Source organism: Antechinus flavipes, chromosome 1 (genome assembly GCF_016432865.1).
Source record: "Antechinus flavipes isolate AdamAnt ecotype Samford, QLD, Australia chromosome 1, AdamAnt_v2, whole genome shotgun sequence".
Taxonomy (NCBI): Eukaryota; Metazoa; Chordata; class Mammalia; order Dasyuromorphia; family Dasyuridae; genus Antechinus; species Antechinus flavipes.
The window spans coordinates 119,980,096-119,998,665 of NC_067398.1; the positions used below are offsets into that span (position 1 = coordinate 119,980,096).

Sequence of the window (18,570 nt, forward strand, 5' to 3'; positions counted from 1 at the left end):
TTTTTTGAAAGCAGAAGGGAACAGTGGAAAGAATGTTGGATTTGGGAGGCAAGAGAGCCCTGAGTCTGAATTCTATCTCCCATACTTATTTTGTGGAATCCACTAAATCACTTAAGGTCTCTGAGCTTCAGTTTGCTCATCCGCAAAAAAAAATTTCACAAACTACATCTGTAATAGTTACTACTACAGGGTTGTGAGAATCAACAAGATAAAGTAGTGAAAACTTTTCAATGCTATGTAAAGCCACCTATTATTAAAAACATGCCATTTAATATGTGACTGAGCCATTACCCAAAAGATGCATAGACAAAAGACAATAATTTTCAAAAACAAAAACAAACCCTACAAATTATTAACAATCATATGAAAGATTATTTCTGATCATCAATAAAAACAACTGTGAAGTTTCATTTCACACTTAGCAAAGGAGCAAAGATGATAAAAGGGGAAATAGCCTATATGATGGAGACAGAAAGACTAATATGCTGTTGTAGAACTATGCACTGGTTCAGCCACTCTGAAAACTAATTTGGAATTACACTAAGAAATTCTTGCAACATAACATTTTTCCTTTTTGTTGTTTTTTTGCTTTCAGTTTGTTTTCTTTTTCATTTTTCTTCCTTTTTGATCTGATTTTTCTTGTGCAGTATGATAATTGTAGAAATATGTATACATACATATATAACATGTTTTTTTAAACATACTTAACATGTATTAGATTATCAGCCATCTAGGGGAGAAGGTGGGAAGGGGAGAAAATTTGGAACACAAGGTTTCGCAAGGGTCAATAATGAAAAATTACCCATGTATGTGTTTTGTAAATAAAATGCTTTAATTGGGAAAAAACAAAAAAACAAAAAACCTTCCGCATGGATAATTTCTTCCCCTTTTCCCCCTCACCTCCTCCACTTGATGGATATCCAATATCTGTTAATCCAATATATGTTAAACATTTTAAAATATTTGCTAAATCCAATATATGTATACATATTTATACAGTTATCTTGCTACACAAGAAAAATTGGATCAAGAAGGAAAAAAAATTGGGAAAGAAACCAGAATGCAAGCAAACAACAACAAAAAGAGTGAAAACATGCATATGTTTTAAAAAGAAAAAGCTTTAATTAAAAAAAAGGAAAAAAAGGACAAAAGTCACAAATAAAACTTGAATATAAAAACTATAAATAAAATTCATCTTAATACCATCTGACTAAAACATTAGGGAATCAAATATTTTTTCAAACTAGATATAATCATAAATACTTCCAACTGAAAAATGTTTTAGTTTTTCTTAGCTTGGTTCTGCCATAGTCTAAACATATAAATCTCTTCTCTTTAAACTTACCACCTGTCAAAATGCATCAATTATTTTATGTCTGGGTGAAGATCAGCCAGGTACTGAATTTCTTTAGGAAAAAATAAAAGTCTTATGACCCAGAAGCTGATAAACAACAGCAAAAAAGGATAGAGGACAAGGTAATAAAAAGGATCTATCACACCTGAAAGAATGAGATACTTGCCAAGAACTGGCTGTTGATAGTCCTAAAGTACCAGTGGAAAACAAGGACAATAATGATGATTGCTGGCTCAATGTGTTAGGGAGTGGTAAGGACTGGAGAGGATGGCAAGGGGTGAATTATCTTCTAGAAAGCCAGTTTTCTGTAAATTACAAAATGGAAAGTGAAAAATGAGGAGATCTAGAATGATGGGAAACTGATGATGGAAAATAAATTCAGTGTTTCTGGGAGTGAGGAGACTGATGGTTGGGGAGGGTGTCGAGTTAAGCCGGACAGAGAAAGTAGGTCAAAGGGGACTTCTCCACTGACAGAAACTCTGAATCAGAGGGACTGAGAACCCAGATATAAACATCTGTGAGATAGTCATAGGCCAGGATAAATTGACCAGAGCTTGGATGATAAGTAAGTAGCTGGGAAAGTAAAGTACTGAAAACTCCAATAATCACTTGTCTATCTCTCTCCACAATTCTTGTACGGGAGTCATAAGGATCGCTGGTAATATCTATCAGAATATATGGTATCAAGGCCTCATTCTGTTTGAGGTAGCCTCTTTACTCTTCTGAACCACACCACACCTCTCCTAGATATCTAAGACAGTAGCAGTGGTGGAAAGGATGATGGCCTTTCTTCTCTCCTCTGACTGTGGCCCTTACTTCTTGGATTATAAAGAGGAGGAGGAAGGGAGGAAAGGAGAAATACTGATTACACAGTTTCTATCTCCAGGGAAGGTAGAATAGGCACCACTTCTATAGTTCCCTATGGTATATGGGAAACCTAAGTGAATGAAGTCTCTAATTCCAGATGACTCACAGCTATTTCACTATTCCATCTCTCTCCATCACAATCCCTGTAAAAAGCTGGGGATGGGGCAAGTATGCTTTCTCTTTCCTAAGGAGCAGTGACCCTCCCAACAATTTCTTCTAGAGGTTGGGTTCTTCTTAGGGTCACAGAAGCCATTCCTTGCCACTTATGGTTTTCTTTGGGGCAGAATTCTCAGACAGAAGAACTCAGGTTATTTTTTAATAGTATTTTATTTTTCCAAATATATTGCAAAGAGTTTTCAACATTTACTTTTGCAAAACCTTGTGTTCCAAATGTTTCTTCTCTCTCCCTCCTGCTCTGCTCCCCAAGATACCAAGAAATTTGATAAAGGTTAAACATGTAATTCTTCTAAACATATTTCCATACTCATTATGCTGCACAAGAAAAATCAGATCAAAAGAGAAAAAAATGAGAAAAAACAAGCAAACAAACAACAACAACAAAAGATGAAAATGCTATGCTTTGATACACATTCAATCTCTACAATTCTTCTCTGTTTGTGGATGACACTTTCCATCACAAGTCTATTTTGGCATTTCCTTGAATCATCTCATGGTTGAAAACAGCCAAGTCCCATAGACCTACATCTCACAACCCGCACCAAAATAAGATCAAAATGGGTATATGATGGGGGCATAAAGAATGATACCATAAACAAATTAGGAGAACAAGGGATAATTTACCTAATGGATCTTTGGAAAAGGGAGGAATTTATGACCAAAGAAGAACTAGAGAACATTATAAAAGACAAAATGGACAACTTTGATTACATTAAAGTTTTTGCACAAACAAAACGAAAAGGAAAAAAATCAAAAGCAAGTAAAAAGCAGGGAAAATTTTTTTTACAGCCAGAGTTTCTGGTAAAGGTCTCACTTCTAAAATATATAAAGAACAGTGTCAAATATATAATAGAGGTCATTCACCAATTGATACAGGAGGAATTTTTTTCAGATAATGAAATTAAGGTTATCTTATAGTCAGATGAAAAAATGCTCTGAATCTAAAAAAACCTATTTTTTAATTAAAGCTTTTTATTTTCAAAACATATCCATGGATAATTTTCAACATTCACCCTTGCAAAACCTTGTGCAAAAATCAAGTGCCTTTGAATTTTTCCCCTCCCTTTCCTTCACTTCCTCCCCTAGACAGCAAATAATTCAATATATGTTAAACATGTGCAATTCTTCTATACATATTACCACAATTATCATGCTGCATAATAAAGATCAAAAAGGAAAACAATGAGAAAGAAACAAAATGCAAGCAAACAACAACAAAAAGAGTGAAAATGCTTTGCTGTGATCCACCCTTACTTCCCATAGTCCTCCCCTCTGGGTATAGATGGCTCTCTTCATCACAAGACCAATGGAACTGGCCTGAATCATCTCATTGTTGAAAAGAGCCACTCCATCAGAATTGATCATCATAGAATCTTGCTGTTGCCATATACAATGATCTCCTGGTTCTGCTCACTTCATTAAGCATCAATTCATGTAAATCTCTCCAGGCCTTTCTGAAATAATCCTGCTGATCATTTCTTATAGAACAATAATATTCTATAACATTCATATACCATAACTTATTCAGCCATTCCCCACCTGCCCATCAGGCAGCCTGATGGGCAGCCATTCAGGTTCCAGTTTCTTGCCACTACAAAAAGGGTTGAGTCCTTTCCTTCCTTTATGATCTCTTTGTGATACAGACCCAATAGAAACACTGCTGGATCAAAGGGTATGTACAGTTTGACAGCCCTTTGGGTATAGTTCCACACTGCTCTCCAGAAGAGTTAGATCAGTTCACAACTCCACCAATAATATAGTATCCCAGTTTTCCCATAACCTCGCCAACATTCGTCATTATCTTTTCCTATTTCTTTCCAACATTCATCTTAGCCAATCTGAGAGGTATATAGTGGTACCTCAGAGTTGTCTGTCTTAGTATTTCTTTGATCAATATTGACTTAGAGCATCTTTTCATATAAATAGAAATGGTTTCAATTTCTTCATCTGAAAATTGTTCATTTCCATTGACCATTTACCAATTGGAGAATGGCTTGAATTCTTATAAATTTGAGTCAATTTTCTATATATTTTAGAAATGAGATTCTTATCAGAATCCTTGAAGGTAAAAATAAGATGACATATAAGAATATAATAATATTCTTCAATATTCAATATTCAATAAAAATGATGAACAAGCTGATTTTAGAAACGCCTAGAAACAGGAGTCCTTAAACTATGGCCCATGGGCATAGGGGACTGAGGACATTTATCCCCCTCACTCAGGGCTATGAAGTTTCTTTATTTAAAGGCCTACAAAACAAAGATTTTGTTTTTACTATAGTCTGGCCCTCAAACAGTCTGAGGGACAGTGAACTGGCCCCCATTTAAAAATTTGAGGACCCCTGCCTAGAAAGATTTACATGAACTGATGCCGAGTGAAAATAAGCAGAACCAAGAATATATTTTATACAATAATGGCAAGAATGTATGATGAAAGACTTGGTTCTTCTCAGTGGTTCAGTGATCCAAGGCAATCACAATAGACTGGATAGAAAAAGGCATTTGCATCCAGAAAAAGAACTATGGAGATTGAATATAAACCAACACATGCTATGCTCACTTCTTTTTTCTGTCTCCCCCTCCCCCCCATGGTTTTTTTCCCTTTGTTCTGATTTTTCTCTTCCAAGATGACTCATAAATTATTGAGTATGAAAAATAAATTTTTTAAAAAAAGAACCAACTCCATCACTGTTAATCATCATATCGTTTTGTTACTGTGTAAACTGTTCTCTTGTTTCTATTTACTTCATTTATCCATCCATGTAAGTTTTTCTAGGCTTTTCTGAAATCAGCCTGTTCATCATTTCTTATAAAACAATCCATTACTATATATATATATATATATATATATAATATATATATATATATATAGCCCTAGTAGTCTTTCTAGACTGCTGGATCAAAGGGTATGCACAATTTTATAGTCCTTTGAGTATAAAATCTCAGTAATTTTGAAAAAAGTATTCTATAAACTCCCAAAGCAGAAGTAAATGGGAGTTTCTGTATTTCTGACCAAATCCAGGAACTTCTTCAAAGTTTGGTCAACTTTCATTGCTACACTGTGAATAATGAAGAAAACAAAAAGGAAGAAAGAGTACAGTATCATTTCTCTCTCCCTGAGCTATACAAACAAGAGTTTGATTCTGACAAATTAACTGAATCCAAGAAAAGGAATGTCACAAAGGTAAATACTGCTAAATAGCAAAGGAAAAATAATAACTGATGGAAGTTAACTGCATTAGGTACAGACAAGTCCTAGCACTAGAATAATAATTGGCAACCCCTAGGAGAAAATAAGACCAGAAAATTGTTTGCCGAGATGATCTCTGAGCAGCTAGGTAGTATGGTGAATAGAGTGTAGGACAGGGAGCCAAGGAAGATTCATCTTCCTAAGTTAAAAACTATTTTTTATATTTACTAGCTATGTGATTCTGGGTAAGTTATTTAACCTTGCTTGCCTCAGCTCCTCATGAGCTGAAGAAAGAAATGGCAAAGTACTTCAATGTCTATGCCAAGAAAACCCAAAATGGGGTCAGTAAGAGTTGGGTAAGACTAAAACAACTGAAGAATAACAACAAAAATCCCTATGATTCCTTCACTCCTTTATCAATTCTATATGCCTATGGATAGAGAATGAAAATACCTGTAGAAGAAGATTCAGACATAAATGTGTGTTCCATAATAGAGCACAGATCGTTTTCCCTAACTGAATTTGCATTGTTACTGAAGGAAAATCCAATTAAAGAGATTTAAAATTCAAGCCTTTAGAAAATTTTTATTTATGTATTACTCCTGAGCTCAAGAAGCAAGGTAGTTCCCCATTTTGCCCTTAGTCTAAAATAAAAACTCCTTTGTTTAATACTTTTTAAGTCTTTCACAATTAAGCTCCATCTTATCCTTCAAAGTGGCTTTCTCCCATCTCCATTGCTTAGAAGAGGATACTCCTCTCTGATTTCCAGGCTCTTTTCTATCTCAGTTCCCTTGCAAGCACAAACCAAGAGCCTTTCTAATTTATCCAACAATAAAACATTTCATCTCAGAATACCCCCTCTCAGAACCCTCATCTCAGAAATTACTTTGAATTTCCTTATCTGTTGGCATACTATAGTACAGCAGATATAGCACTAATTGGAAATAAGGAAAACCTGCTTCATATACTAACTAGTTCAAAGACTTGGACAGGAGTCCTCAAACTACGGCAGCAGGCCATATGCAGCAGCTGAGGACATTTATCCCCCTCACTCAGAGCTATGAAGTTCATTTAAAGGCCCACAAAACAAAGTTTTTGTTTTTACTATAGTCCGCCCTCCAATAGTCTGAAGGACAGTGAACTGGCCCCTATTTAAAAAGTTTGCGGACCCCTGAGTCTTAGGATATGATCTTCAATTTTTCTTAATCTCTTTAGATAACAGCACCTAAGAAAGGTAGATGGAGGATTATGCTTCCTCCCTGGAGTCAGGAAGTTATTTAGTTGTGTGCACTCTTAGTAATTCCATGGACAGCGAGCTTTTTATAATAACAAGAACAATGACATGAAGGAGGTACCTAGGTGGGGATAACATAATGGAGGGAGGTTACTGACATTCTAATGATATCTAAAATAGATCAACCTTTATCTTGTCAAACATTAAGAAGGAATGTCTATAAAACCTTTATTTCAAACATTAAGAGGGAAAGGTTATATAACCTAAGGCAGAATAACTACATAGGACAATTGGAGAAACTGGGTCACGACATTAAAAGGAACTTTGGCATAACAATTATCATCATTATAAATACAATTTGTACTCCCAAAGGCCTCCAAAAATGACAGTTATCCAGGTCATGGTTATGACCAATTGTTTAGGTTTCATCTCATGTTTGAGATGAAACTCAGCTTTGCTCCTCTCCTCTTCTCTTTCTGTTCCAATACAAAGATCGCATGTTCATGTTCATATTCAATGTTTTCATCTCATTCTCTGCCATTATCTTCTCCTTTTAATTTCAATCTTTCCCAACATCAGTCTCTTCCAACTATCTTCTCATTTTGTGATCAAAGCTTTAGTTTTGACCTTCCAGTAAACAGCCTGAAACAATTTCTTTAAGGATCAACTGATTTGATTTCTTTACTCAAAAAACCTTTAGAACCATAATTCTAAAGTATTGGTTATGTGGCATTCAATTTTCCTTATAATCCAACTATCACGGTCATGCATTACTACTGAAAAAAAAAAAAAAAAACTACTGTGCATCTTTCACTGTACAGATCTTTGTCAGCAAGGAAATGTCTCTGCTTTTTAGTATGTTGTCCAGATTTGCCATAGCTTTCCTTCCTGAAGTAAGCATCTCTTGTGGTTGCTTACAGAGATTTTTGAGTCCAACAATATTAAATCTTTTTCCTCTATTTCCCAAGAAGTAATAGGCCTAGTTACCAAGATCTTAATTTTTTATTTTTATGTTACGCTTCAAATCACTTTAACTTTCCTCTTTTACGGCCATCCAGAGGCTTCTTAATTCTTTTTTTCTTTCTGCCATCAGAGTAGAGTCATCTGTACATCTGAGATTGCAGATTATTTCCCCCAGAAAAGTTAATTCCACTTTTGATTTATTCAGCCTGGTATTTCACATGTTGCATTCTCCATATAAGATAAATAAATAAAGTGACAATATACAGGTTATACAGCTTTGTTATATTCCTTTTCCAATCTTAAACCAATCATTGTTCCACATTCAGTTCTAACTGTTGCTACTTGGCCCACATACAGATTCCTCAGAAGACAAGTAAGATGATCTTGGTACTTCTATCTTTGAGGACTTGCTACTTTTTGTTATGATCCATACAGTCAAAGTCATTAGTGTAGTCAATGAAACAGAAGTAGACGTTTTTTTCTACAACTACCCTGCTTTCTCCACAATTCAGCAAATATTTAGCAATTTGGTTTTTAGTTCTTCTACCTCTTTGTAAACCAGAGTGCTCTTGCAGTAACTCTTAGTTCACATATTGCTGAAGCCAGATTTGCAGACTCTTAAGCATAACTTTATTGGCACATAAAATGAATGCAATTATGAGGTAATTTGAATATTCCTTGGGATTGCCCTTCTTTAGGACTGAGACTTATATCGCTCTTTTCTAACTCAGTGTTATTTGGCCTAAATGCCACAAACTACATCTTCAAGAAAATAACAATTAAAGGTAGTATACACAATGATTTAGCAAAGGGTCATCACTCTAGCCATTCTGGAGAATGATTTGGAACTATACTCAAAAAGTTATTAAACTGTGCATACCCTTTGATCCAGCAGTGTTACTATTGGGCTTATATCCCAAAGAGATTTTAAAGAAGGGAAAGGGATCTGTATGTGCAAGAATGTTTGTGGCAGCCCTCTTTGTAGTGGCCAGAAATTGGAAACTGAGTGGATGCCCATCAATGGGAGAATGGCTGAATAAGTTATGGTATATAAATGTTATGGAATATTATTGTTCTGTAAGAAATGAGCAGCAGGATGATTTCAGAAAGGCCTAGAGAGACTTACATGAACTGATGCTGAGTGAAACAAGCAGGACCAGGAGATCATTATACTTTAACAACAATACTATATGATGATCAATTCTGATGGACGTGGCTCTCTTCAACAATGAGTTAAACCAAATCGATTCCAATAGAGAAGTAATGAATTGAACCAGCTACAACCAGCACAAGAACTCTGGGAGATGATTATGAGCCATACAATTTCCAATCCCTCTATTTTTGTCTGCCTGCATTTTTGATTTCCTTCACAGGCTAATTGTACATTTTTTTATTTCAAAGTCCGATTCTTTTTGTACAGCAAATAACTGTATGGACATGTATACGTACATATTGTGTTTAACTTATACTCTAATATATTTAACATGTAATGGTCAACCTGCCGTCAGGGAGAAGGGGTCAGGGGAAAGAAGGGAAAAGTTGGAATAAAAGGTTTTGCAATTGTCAATGCTGAAAAATTACCCATGCATTTATCTTGTAAATAATAAAAAAAAAAAAAAAGAAAGAAAAAAAAAAAAAAGGGTCATCACATTCATACTTTCACTCACTACTGTTCTTTGTACTTGAAAAGGACCCAAAACGAAATTAAGATGTCAGGGTCAATATACAGTATGCCCAAATGTATATGATCAAATCAACATGAGCTTGGAAGGCTCTACCACATACTGGAACTATTTGTGTACTTCACGTTTCTTTTGAGCTACTACAATTTTTTTTGTGGTCATAAGATTACACAATATCTTCTTTGATTTGAGAATGGCCCTGTGTCAGTCTCTCCCACATATCATAATCAATATAAAAGTTCTTCAGGGACACCTTGAAACTGTCATTGTATCCTCCTTTTTATTCTGTGTGAGTACTCTTCTTGTTTTGAGTTTTTGAGGCTAACATATATTTGACTTTTGAACATGGCCAGTCCACTGAAGTTGCACTCTGTTGTAGTGTTTGAATGGTTGGCAGTTCAGCTCAAGAAAGAACTTCAGTGTCCAAGTATTTTATCTCTTGCCAGGTGATCTTCAGAATCTTCTTACAACAATTCTAATTAATTTCAATTTAATAGCCAGAAAAAATATTTTTTCAACCAGAATTAGGAACAAAGAAGAAGAACAAATGTAAAAGTAAGGAAATGATCAACTCAGGATGATCCTTTGGAATAAAAATGAATTAGATAATGATTTTTCATTTTCATTTGACTCATGGTTCTCCAAACAAAAAACACTGCCACTAAATAAAATGCAGATACAGCAAAACTGAACAGAATATAAACAGTAAAATAAATATTTAGGTAAATAATTTTAAATTGTTTCATTAGAGATTTAGAATAATTCTCCAAACAATAAACACTGCCACTAAATAAAATGCAGATACAGCAAAACTGAACAGAATATAAACAATAAAATAAATATTTAGGTAAATAATTTTAAATTGTTTCATTAGAGATTTAGAATGTCAGCTATATCTGTGTACAGTACAAAATTGAATTTTAAGTGTTTATACTGGAAATCTACATAGTTAAAAGGGCCAGTGGTGAGAAAATTAGAACAATGGAGATTAGGGTAAAAGAATGGAAACATTTAGACTATCTGTACAGCACTAGAAATACCATCTAATTCAGTGGGGAATAAAGTCAACCTTATTGTTTTATGATAAAATTTCATAACCACCCATACAAATTCCCTCTGTAACAACTCCAGTGAGGGGGAGTTGCCTACATCATTTTCTGTTTACACAGGCTTCTCTTTATATACAACCAAAATCTGCTTCTCTACAATTTCCATCTATTGTTCTGTTCCAGTTCTGTCCTCTGAGATCGAGCAAAATAAACCTAAATTCTTAATATGAGAGTACTCCTTCAAATATGTGAGGATAGCTAGAATGTTCATATTGATTTCTCTTTTTTAGGTGTAATATCTTCTTTCCTTCAATTGATCCTCAAATGGAACAATTTCAAATCACACTCATCCCTTTGAGCATACTTAACGAGCTTATTGCTATGTTCCATAATGTCCACCACCAGGACTGGAAAAGCAGTCCAACCAGAGCAGACCATCCTTTTTTCTTGATAATATGCTTCTTTGAAATATAAAATCATGTTGATTTTATGGGAGGGGATTAAATGTCAAACTATGGAATCTATAGTCTACTAAAATCATCTTTCTCTCAAATCTGTTTTCTAGCCAGGTCTCTCCCAACAAAAGATTAAAAGTTTAAGGTTTCTAACATGGTAGTTACTTGCTTATTGTTAAACTAATATTACTACATATATATGCATACGCATTTTGAGCCCTCATCTTATATTGCAGGTTTCTAGAAAATCAGTTTGAGGCCATTTAGATCAAAGATATTAATTGAATCTTACTTCAACTGGTTATTGAAATTTGTCTCTCAAGTTAAATACTGAGAATTAGCAGTCATGTCAGAAAAATTACATATTCATGAATTAGGTAATTTTAAAATCATTTCTTAAATATTTCCAATATATCAGGCACTCTGTTAAGGACTGGCTATAAAGACAAAAAAAGAAAGTATGCAAGGATATTACATGTACATAAGTACACTTATATAGGGTATAAACAGATACATGTAAGGGAATAAATACTGTGTCAGTTATTGCTAAGCAATTCATAAAAAATTATTTCATTTGATTCTTACAAGCCCACAAAACAGGTGTTATTAATACCCTCATTTTACATTTGAGAAAACTAAAGCAGAAAGAGCTTAAATGACTTGCCTAGGTTTACATATCTGCTGAGTATCTAAGACAAATTTGAACTCAAGGCCCTAATCATAGGACTAAAGCTCTCTCCACTGCAGCAGCTTAACTGCTTATATAAAATAAATACATTTTCAATCATGCTTAAATTTAATCCTAGTTTTTTTTTCCTATTAAATTACAGCTAAGAATTTAAGGAAATGTTAAGACTAATATACCAAAATATCACTGTAGCAAAATTACTTGTATAGTTAAATTATTTCCATTTTCTTATCTCAAGTATTTGTTATATGAAAAGGGAAAAAAGATAGTCATACTTCTCAAGTTTATTTTTTTTAACTTAAATGTTAAGCCTTTACATGTTTATTGATTTTTTTTTTTTTTTAAACAGAATGTTTTCTTGTACTTTCCCCCTTCCTCTTCCAGAGAGCCATCCTCATAGCAGATATTCCTTAAGGGAAAAAAATAGAAAAAAAATTTCAATAAAATTTAACAACAGAGCAAAAAAGCCTTGCCTTGAATTAAAAATTCCTAACATTACTTCTAATCCTTTGTTTCTCTTAGCTTAGACTTCTCATTTACCTTACTCCAAAAAATGAACTCCCAGATATCACAGCCTTGAAACTGCTTTTGCCAAATTTTACTTATAAAGCCTACCAAGTTTGCAAGTTTAGTCATTTCTGTAGCTCTGCTACTAAAGAAACTGTGTTCATCTTCATAAAAATGAAACCAATATGCTTCTTTTATTTGGCTCTAGATGTTTATCCATATTTTTTCTTTTGTATACCATCAAGATGCTCCTGGAACCTCATTTAAAAGCATTACTAATCTCTTGCTCTAAACCATCTGTAGAAATGATATGTGGTGAGAGTAAGCAATTCAGATTCTTATCTGCTCCAACTCCCTTATTTTACAGAATGGGAAATATTTTCAGAAAAGTGAAGTAATTTTATCAGGATCACATAGAAGGATCAACCAAGGACCAGGAATACTACAAAACATATTCAATCAGAATTATCAAGCACAAGAAGAGAAAGAGAATACTTATTAAATGCTTACTATAGGCCAGACACTATACTAAATGTTTTACAATTTATAAGTATTATTTCATTTGACCTTCACAAAAAACATTTTACTGTTGAAGAACCTAAGGAAGAAGTTAAGTAACTAGACCAAGATCACACAGCTAATAAGCATGTGAGGCCAAATTTGAACTCTGGTCAATCTAAGTAGACCCAGCATTTCCCACACTGCCCTAACAGCTGCCCTGTGCTAACTGTTGACATCCAAAGCAAAAATAAGAAAGCTTCTAACCCAAAGGAAAGGAATGGGATGAGTATATTACATGTCCACAGCTATGGGCACCATAGAATTTACTTATGTACAGTGATAGCACAAGGTGGGAATCAAAAATCTAGGTATTGGTATGGGCTTCCACATGGAGGTAACATTTGATTTGAGGCAAAGGAGAAGAGGGAAAGCACACGGGCTAGTTTGTGTCAAAAGTACAGTCAGGACGTCATTCTGGGAGGCAGCTTAGTTCAGAGGGACAGCTAAGGTCATAGGATGATTTTGGGGAAGAAACAGAGACTAAGGGGAAAAAATTACTTTAGAAGTTTGACAAGTAATCATCTAAATCAGAGATGTGAAATCTACCCAAGCACCAGCAATAATTCCTAAACCAGATTAAAATCTAATTGAAAAATAGTTATCAAAATAAGTAAAACATAACACAACACTTTAAAATTAAGTCAATATGTGGCTTGAAGGAATACTTAAGTATAGATTACTGGCCCCCTTTTCTATTTGCATTTAATACCACAGCTAAATCATTGCCTTGTTTCAAAGATAGATCAGTGGCACTTTCAAAATAGCTTTAAATCTTTCTTGCTTTTAATGTGATCCATTTGGGATTTTCTTGCAAAAATACTACAGTGATTTACCATTTTCTTCGGCAACTCATTTTATAGATGAGGAAACTGAGGCTAACAGGGTTTAAGTGACTTGCCCAGAGTTACCCAGCTAGTAAGTGTGTGAGGCTGTATTTGACCTCAGGAAGATGAATCTGCCCGACATCAGGCCTGGTACTCTACTCACAGAGCCAAGTAGAGTTCCTCCCTATCTATAAAGGTGAAAAGGCATATGGTTGGAGAACCAGAAAGAATTAGGTTCAAGTCCATCTTCTGACATACAGTAGCTGTACAATCCTGGGCAAGAATCTTTTTCCTAGGAAACTAAAGCTACAAATTTCAGAATAGCTGTTAATGTGTATTGATAGACAAAATTCCCTATTTCATCAAAATCAAAGCTCCAAGTATATAATTGCAATAATAATAATTATAATTGAGAATTTGAAACCTATTGTTATTGTCTAAATAATTTCTCTCTAAAAGTCTTATAAACAAGATTTACAAGGAACTAATTCAAATTTATAAGAATAAGAGCCATTCTAGCTAAATGGTCAAAGGATATAAACAGGAAGTTTTCAAAGTAAGAAATGTAAGTGACCATCAACTATATGTAAAAACCAAACCAAACCAAACAAAACAAACAAAAAAAACTCTATATTAGTAATAACTAGAGAAATGCAAATTAAAGCAACTTCAAGTTTCAAACCAGCTCACCAGAGTAGCAGGTAACAAAAGAGAAAAATTACAAATGTTGGAGGGGCTATGGGAAAACAGGCATAGTAATGCATTGTTGGAGGAACTATGATTTAATTGGCCATTCTGGAAAGTAATTTTAAATTCTGTTCCCGAAATTATGAAAATGTACATTCTTATTAACCCAGCTAAACCATTACTAGGTCTATACTCCAGGAAAATTAAAGAAAGAGAAAAAAAAGAGCTATATGTACAAAAATATTTATAGCAGCATTTTTTATGGGAACTCCAAAACATAAACTTTACCAAATTGGAAACTACTCCAATTGGAAGGTTATCTTCCCATTGAAGAATGGTTTATGAAAATGTGGTGTTCAAAAGTAAACTGAACATTACTTAGCCAAAATAAAATGTTTTTAAAGGGGGCAGTTCCAGAAAGACTTGGGAAAAAAATCATGGAGTATATAGAGACAACTAGGAAAACAATTTTCCTAATATCAAAAATTGTACAGTTAAAACAACTTGGGAAAACTTTAGATTTCTAATCAACACAATGATAAACCATAAGTCCAGAAAATGATGAAAATATGATTTTTTTGACAATGACAAATCAAAATACAGAAGACATGTATTTTCAGACACACAGAGAATTTGTTTTATAAGTAATAAAATTGTTTTAATGAGGGCTTCCATTTATTAGGTTTCCTTTTTTCCCCTTAATTTGATTTAAGGTTTGGGAGAGATAGATAATACAGGAAAAAATGGCATTTTATAACAAAAATTAACTAAAAGAACTCTCCAATTTATTTCTTTTGTTACTACTTCATAATTAAAAAAAAAAAAACACAACTGATTAGTAACCTTCACTTGAAAGCTCTTCATATACTTTAAGATAAACATTAAATAATTACTATTTGTTTCATCCATCAACTGCCTAAAAAATTGCTAAAATACTGGGGAGCTCCAGAAGCTAAAGAAGTTTCAAAAAACCCAAACTAGAGTACCTAAGAAAAAAGATAAAATAGTAACCTATGTATTAGAATGTTAAGATAAAAGAATTCAGAAGTCTAAAGAACACTATTAAACTTTCAAGAAATCCTAAACTTTCTGAATTAGTTGAAGATTAACTGCTTAAAGTGGCTATGGTGAACATCATGTGAGAATAAAGTAGAAAGCCAAAGGACAGCCAATTTTAATTAAATATGCTCTTTGTAGGGTACATAACTATTTTATCCTTTAAACAATCAAATAAGTTCTACCTACTTTGAAAATTTAATTTTTAACAAAAAGTAAGAGACTCTTTCCAGAATATTCTGCTTAGGCAGGCACCCCAAATTTAAGATTATACAACATAGTGACCGGCCATTTATCTACAAGCTAAACAAATTATATCAATACCTTTGCCTCTTTATGTAAAAACCAAGAGAGAATTTAAAAGAATTATATCCTAGTATTAATAGAGATGATATCACCATGACATTATCAAAGCTAATGGGAAAAGGGTAAATGGTGAAAGTATATAGAATTCTGTACATGTAAACTTTTGAAACCAATACAGATGCTTGGAGAACTGGACATAAAGTGAATTGAGCAGGGTCAGTCCAATATAAATCAGCACCAATCTGTTTTCTTGACAGCTTTCTCTACCCACAATCTCAGCCTCACAGCAGTGCCATTATTTCTATTTAAATGAATTCTTATTATATTTGATTTTTTGATATTATTATACTATCCATATTCCTTTTAATTCATTCTACTTGTGGTCAGCTGTGATTGCCTGTTGGAATCTTTACAAACAGATTCTTATTCTGTTACATTTGTGCTCAGCCTTGCTTCCAGATATTGGTTTAACTGTTTTTGCCTCAAAGTACCTTACACTTTACATATTCCGATAGAATGAATTCCAAGAAAGACTAGTCTTATTTACTGCCACTTTGAATTCTATTTCAAGGTTCCAAGGGGTAGGCAGACCCAGGCACAAAAGCATTAAATGTAATTTGCATACTATTAACTCACTCCTTGAGGATACAAATGAATATTTTTACAACAATCCCATTATAGAAATAAGAATTATATCTCTGCCTAAATACAAAGTATTAAAGAAGTTAGATTAAATACAAAAAGCCCAAAAATTTATCAAGAATCTGTATTACTCAGATGGTAAATCAAAGTCAGGAACAATTAAAGCTTGTGGAAACCATCTACTGAAAAGTGATAGGCTGATAGCTCTGAGTTCAAAATGGATAAAAGGTATTATGGTTTTAGGTAACAATAACTTAAATAAATTGAAAAAAGTTAGGACAAAGGGTCAGGACTCAATATAATGCATAATAAATTAACCCAGGAAGCATTGGTTTATCAATGTAATAATGCTAACACTGCAGTCTGCAACACACCTGTTCCACTATTTCGGGACTTTGTTCTCTAAAGCCGTCATTCAAGGTGTTTAGAAGTTCTCTACTTATCTGTACATCAGCATTCCTATTAAGTGAGAGAAGTTTTAGGGTCTGAATAAGAGACAGAAGGCACACAAGATGTTTCTAATCATAAAATTACAACAACATAAAAATACTAAAAGAAAAAAATTCTATACTTTTTAAATAGCAAAAAGAAAACCTGGAATCAAAGATGGATAACACAGTTTTACAGAATCCCATCCTTACTTCAAGATTTTAAGACCACGAAAATTTGATTAATAATCAAACATCAGGGCAAAGAAAGAGGAGGAGGAAACGGATAAAGAAAAAGAAATTAATTGGCACTTAGTTTGGACATGTATTTTGTAGGACCCAAATAAACTTTTCCTGGAGAAGAACTGAATTACATTTAAATGCTCATTCCCCCAGTAGAGTGAAGGAGTAGTTAAATCTTCCGGAATAACCCCCCAAACCCCCAAACCCATAAACAAAAAAAGGGGGGGTTAGGAGTAAGGGGATAGTTTCATGAAAATAAAGTTAATTGCATGAGCAAATAAAGATAATCTACTTAATATAACCACTTTTAGTTTAATCAACTATGCAGAGTTAAACTAAACTTGGTGTTTGTTACCTAGCTTAAAATAAAAATAGCTAACTCAACAAGTATTGGTCATCAATATAATTTACAAATAATCATTCACAATTCCTTTTTTCCCCTATCATCACACCAATAATTTATTTTCTCGGTTACAGGCAAAATAATGGCCTCAGGGATCAAAAATTTTCTAAAAATAAAAGCGATGACCCCTCCCCCAAACACCCATCCATCCACATCCGCTTTAGAAACATTTTTATCAAAAAGAAGTAAATATGCCGGAGCAAGGAGTTTTAATTCCACGAAAAGCTTTTTCAGCTTTCCATTTTTCCGGGGAAAACCAGAAAAGTAACCCAAAGCTTAAGGGTGAAAGCCGCATTTTGGCCGGGGAAGGAGAGGAAGCAAAACCCATAAAACCTCTCTCATCAACAGAGCATCCTCCCCGCCCCCTCCACTGGGCGCGCCAGCTGCAGGTGCTCCGACAGCCCAGGAATTCGCTCGGTCATCCAGGAGCTATGCAGACCCCTTCCCAACCCCTCACCATACTGCAAGTGTCGGACTTCGAGCCCGTAAATCTGCAATTTTTGGCGCCATGCCCATGGATGGCAAATGACGCCCCCTCCCCTGACCCAACCCTCCGTCGGCGAGCTCAGGACCCCTCGTTTCTTTCCATCCCCCACCCACTCCCTGCTGCAATGTAGTGATGCTTCCTTAAGAAGGCTCGTCATTCTGGGGAGAAGCATCCTAGTTCTCGCTGCACTCCGTGGAACCGGGGTCCGCCTCCCACCCCTGACCGAGGTTGGGAGCGTCTCGGCCTCCGTCGCCTCCTCCCCAGGAGCCACTACTTCGTTCCCGGGGCACGCAGCGATCACCTCCAGGCCAACATCCCGAGGGCCGGAGGAAGCCCAGACTGAACCGTCCCCTCCAGTTGCTGCCGCCTCCACTCACCGAGGCGACTGTGCTCCCTTCAGCAGGCGCAGCAAGCCTCCGGGATCGCCATCCCCACCTCGGCCCTCATCCACTGCGTGTTCCCGGAGCCCCTGTGTGACAGTCCCGCCTGGGGCTCCGTGAGTCAACGGGCGGAAGGTCCGCGAGTACCCGAGGGAGCCTCCGCCGTCTCGGGGTGAGCACGGAGCGGGAGCGCCGAGGCAGCGCAGGAACACCGGCTGCCTTTAAGCCGGTGACATTTCTCCGCCGGCCCCCTCCTTCCTTTCCGCTTCCTGATGCAGACGTCACTGCTCTCCAGTCCCGGCTGGCATTCCGCCCCGCGAGGGCTTCTGGGTTATCGTAGGCCGGGCGAGGCTGGGGGTGGGAGGAGAGCAACGAAACAGCGCG

At 35.3% G+C, this 18,570-nt stretch overlaps 1 protein-coding gene across 2 annotated transcripts in view; it reads right to left on the reverse strand.

Annotated features, from left to right (window-relative positions):
• The window catches only part of LMBRD2 (LMBR1 domain containing 2), a 67,112-nt gene extending 48,667 nt beyond the window's left edge, over window positions 1–18,445 (reverse strand). The window contains exon 1 of one of the 2 annotated variants that reach the window (XM_051989861.1): window positions 18,184–18,445. The gene's annotated coding sequence lies outside the window, so the exon portion shown is untranslated. The remainder of the gene's footprint in view (window positions 1–18,183) is intronic. The other variant, XM_051989852.1, reaches the window with a different exon arrangement.
• Between the last annotated feature and the right edge of the window lie 125 nt (window positions 18,446–18,570).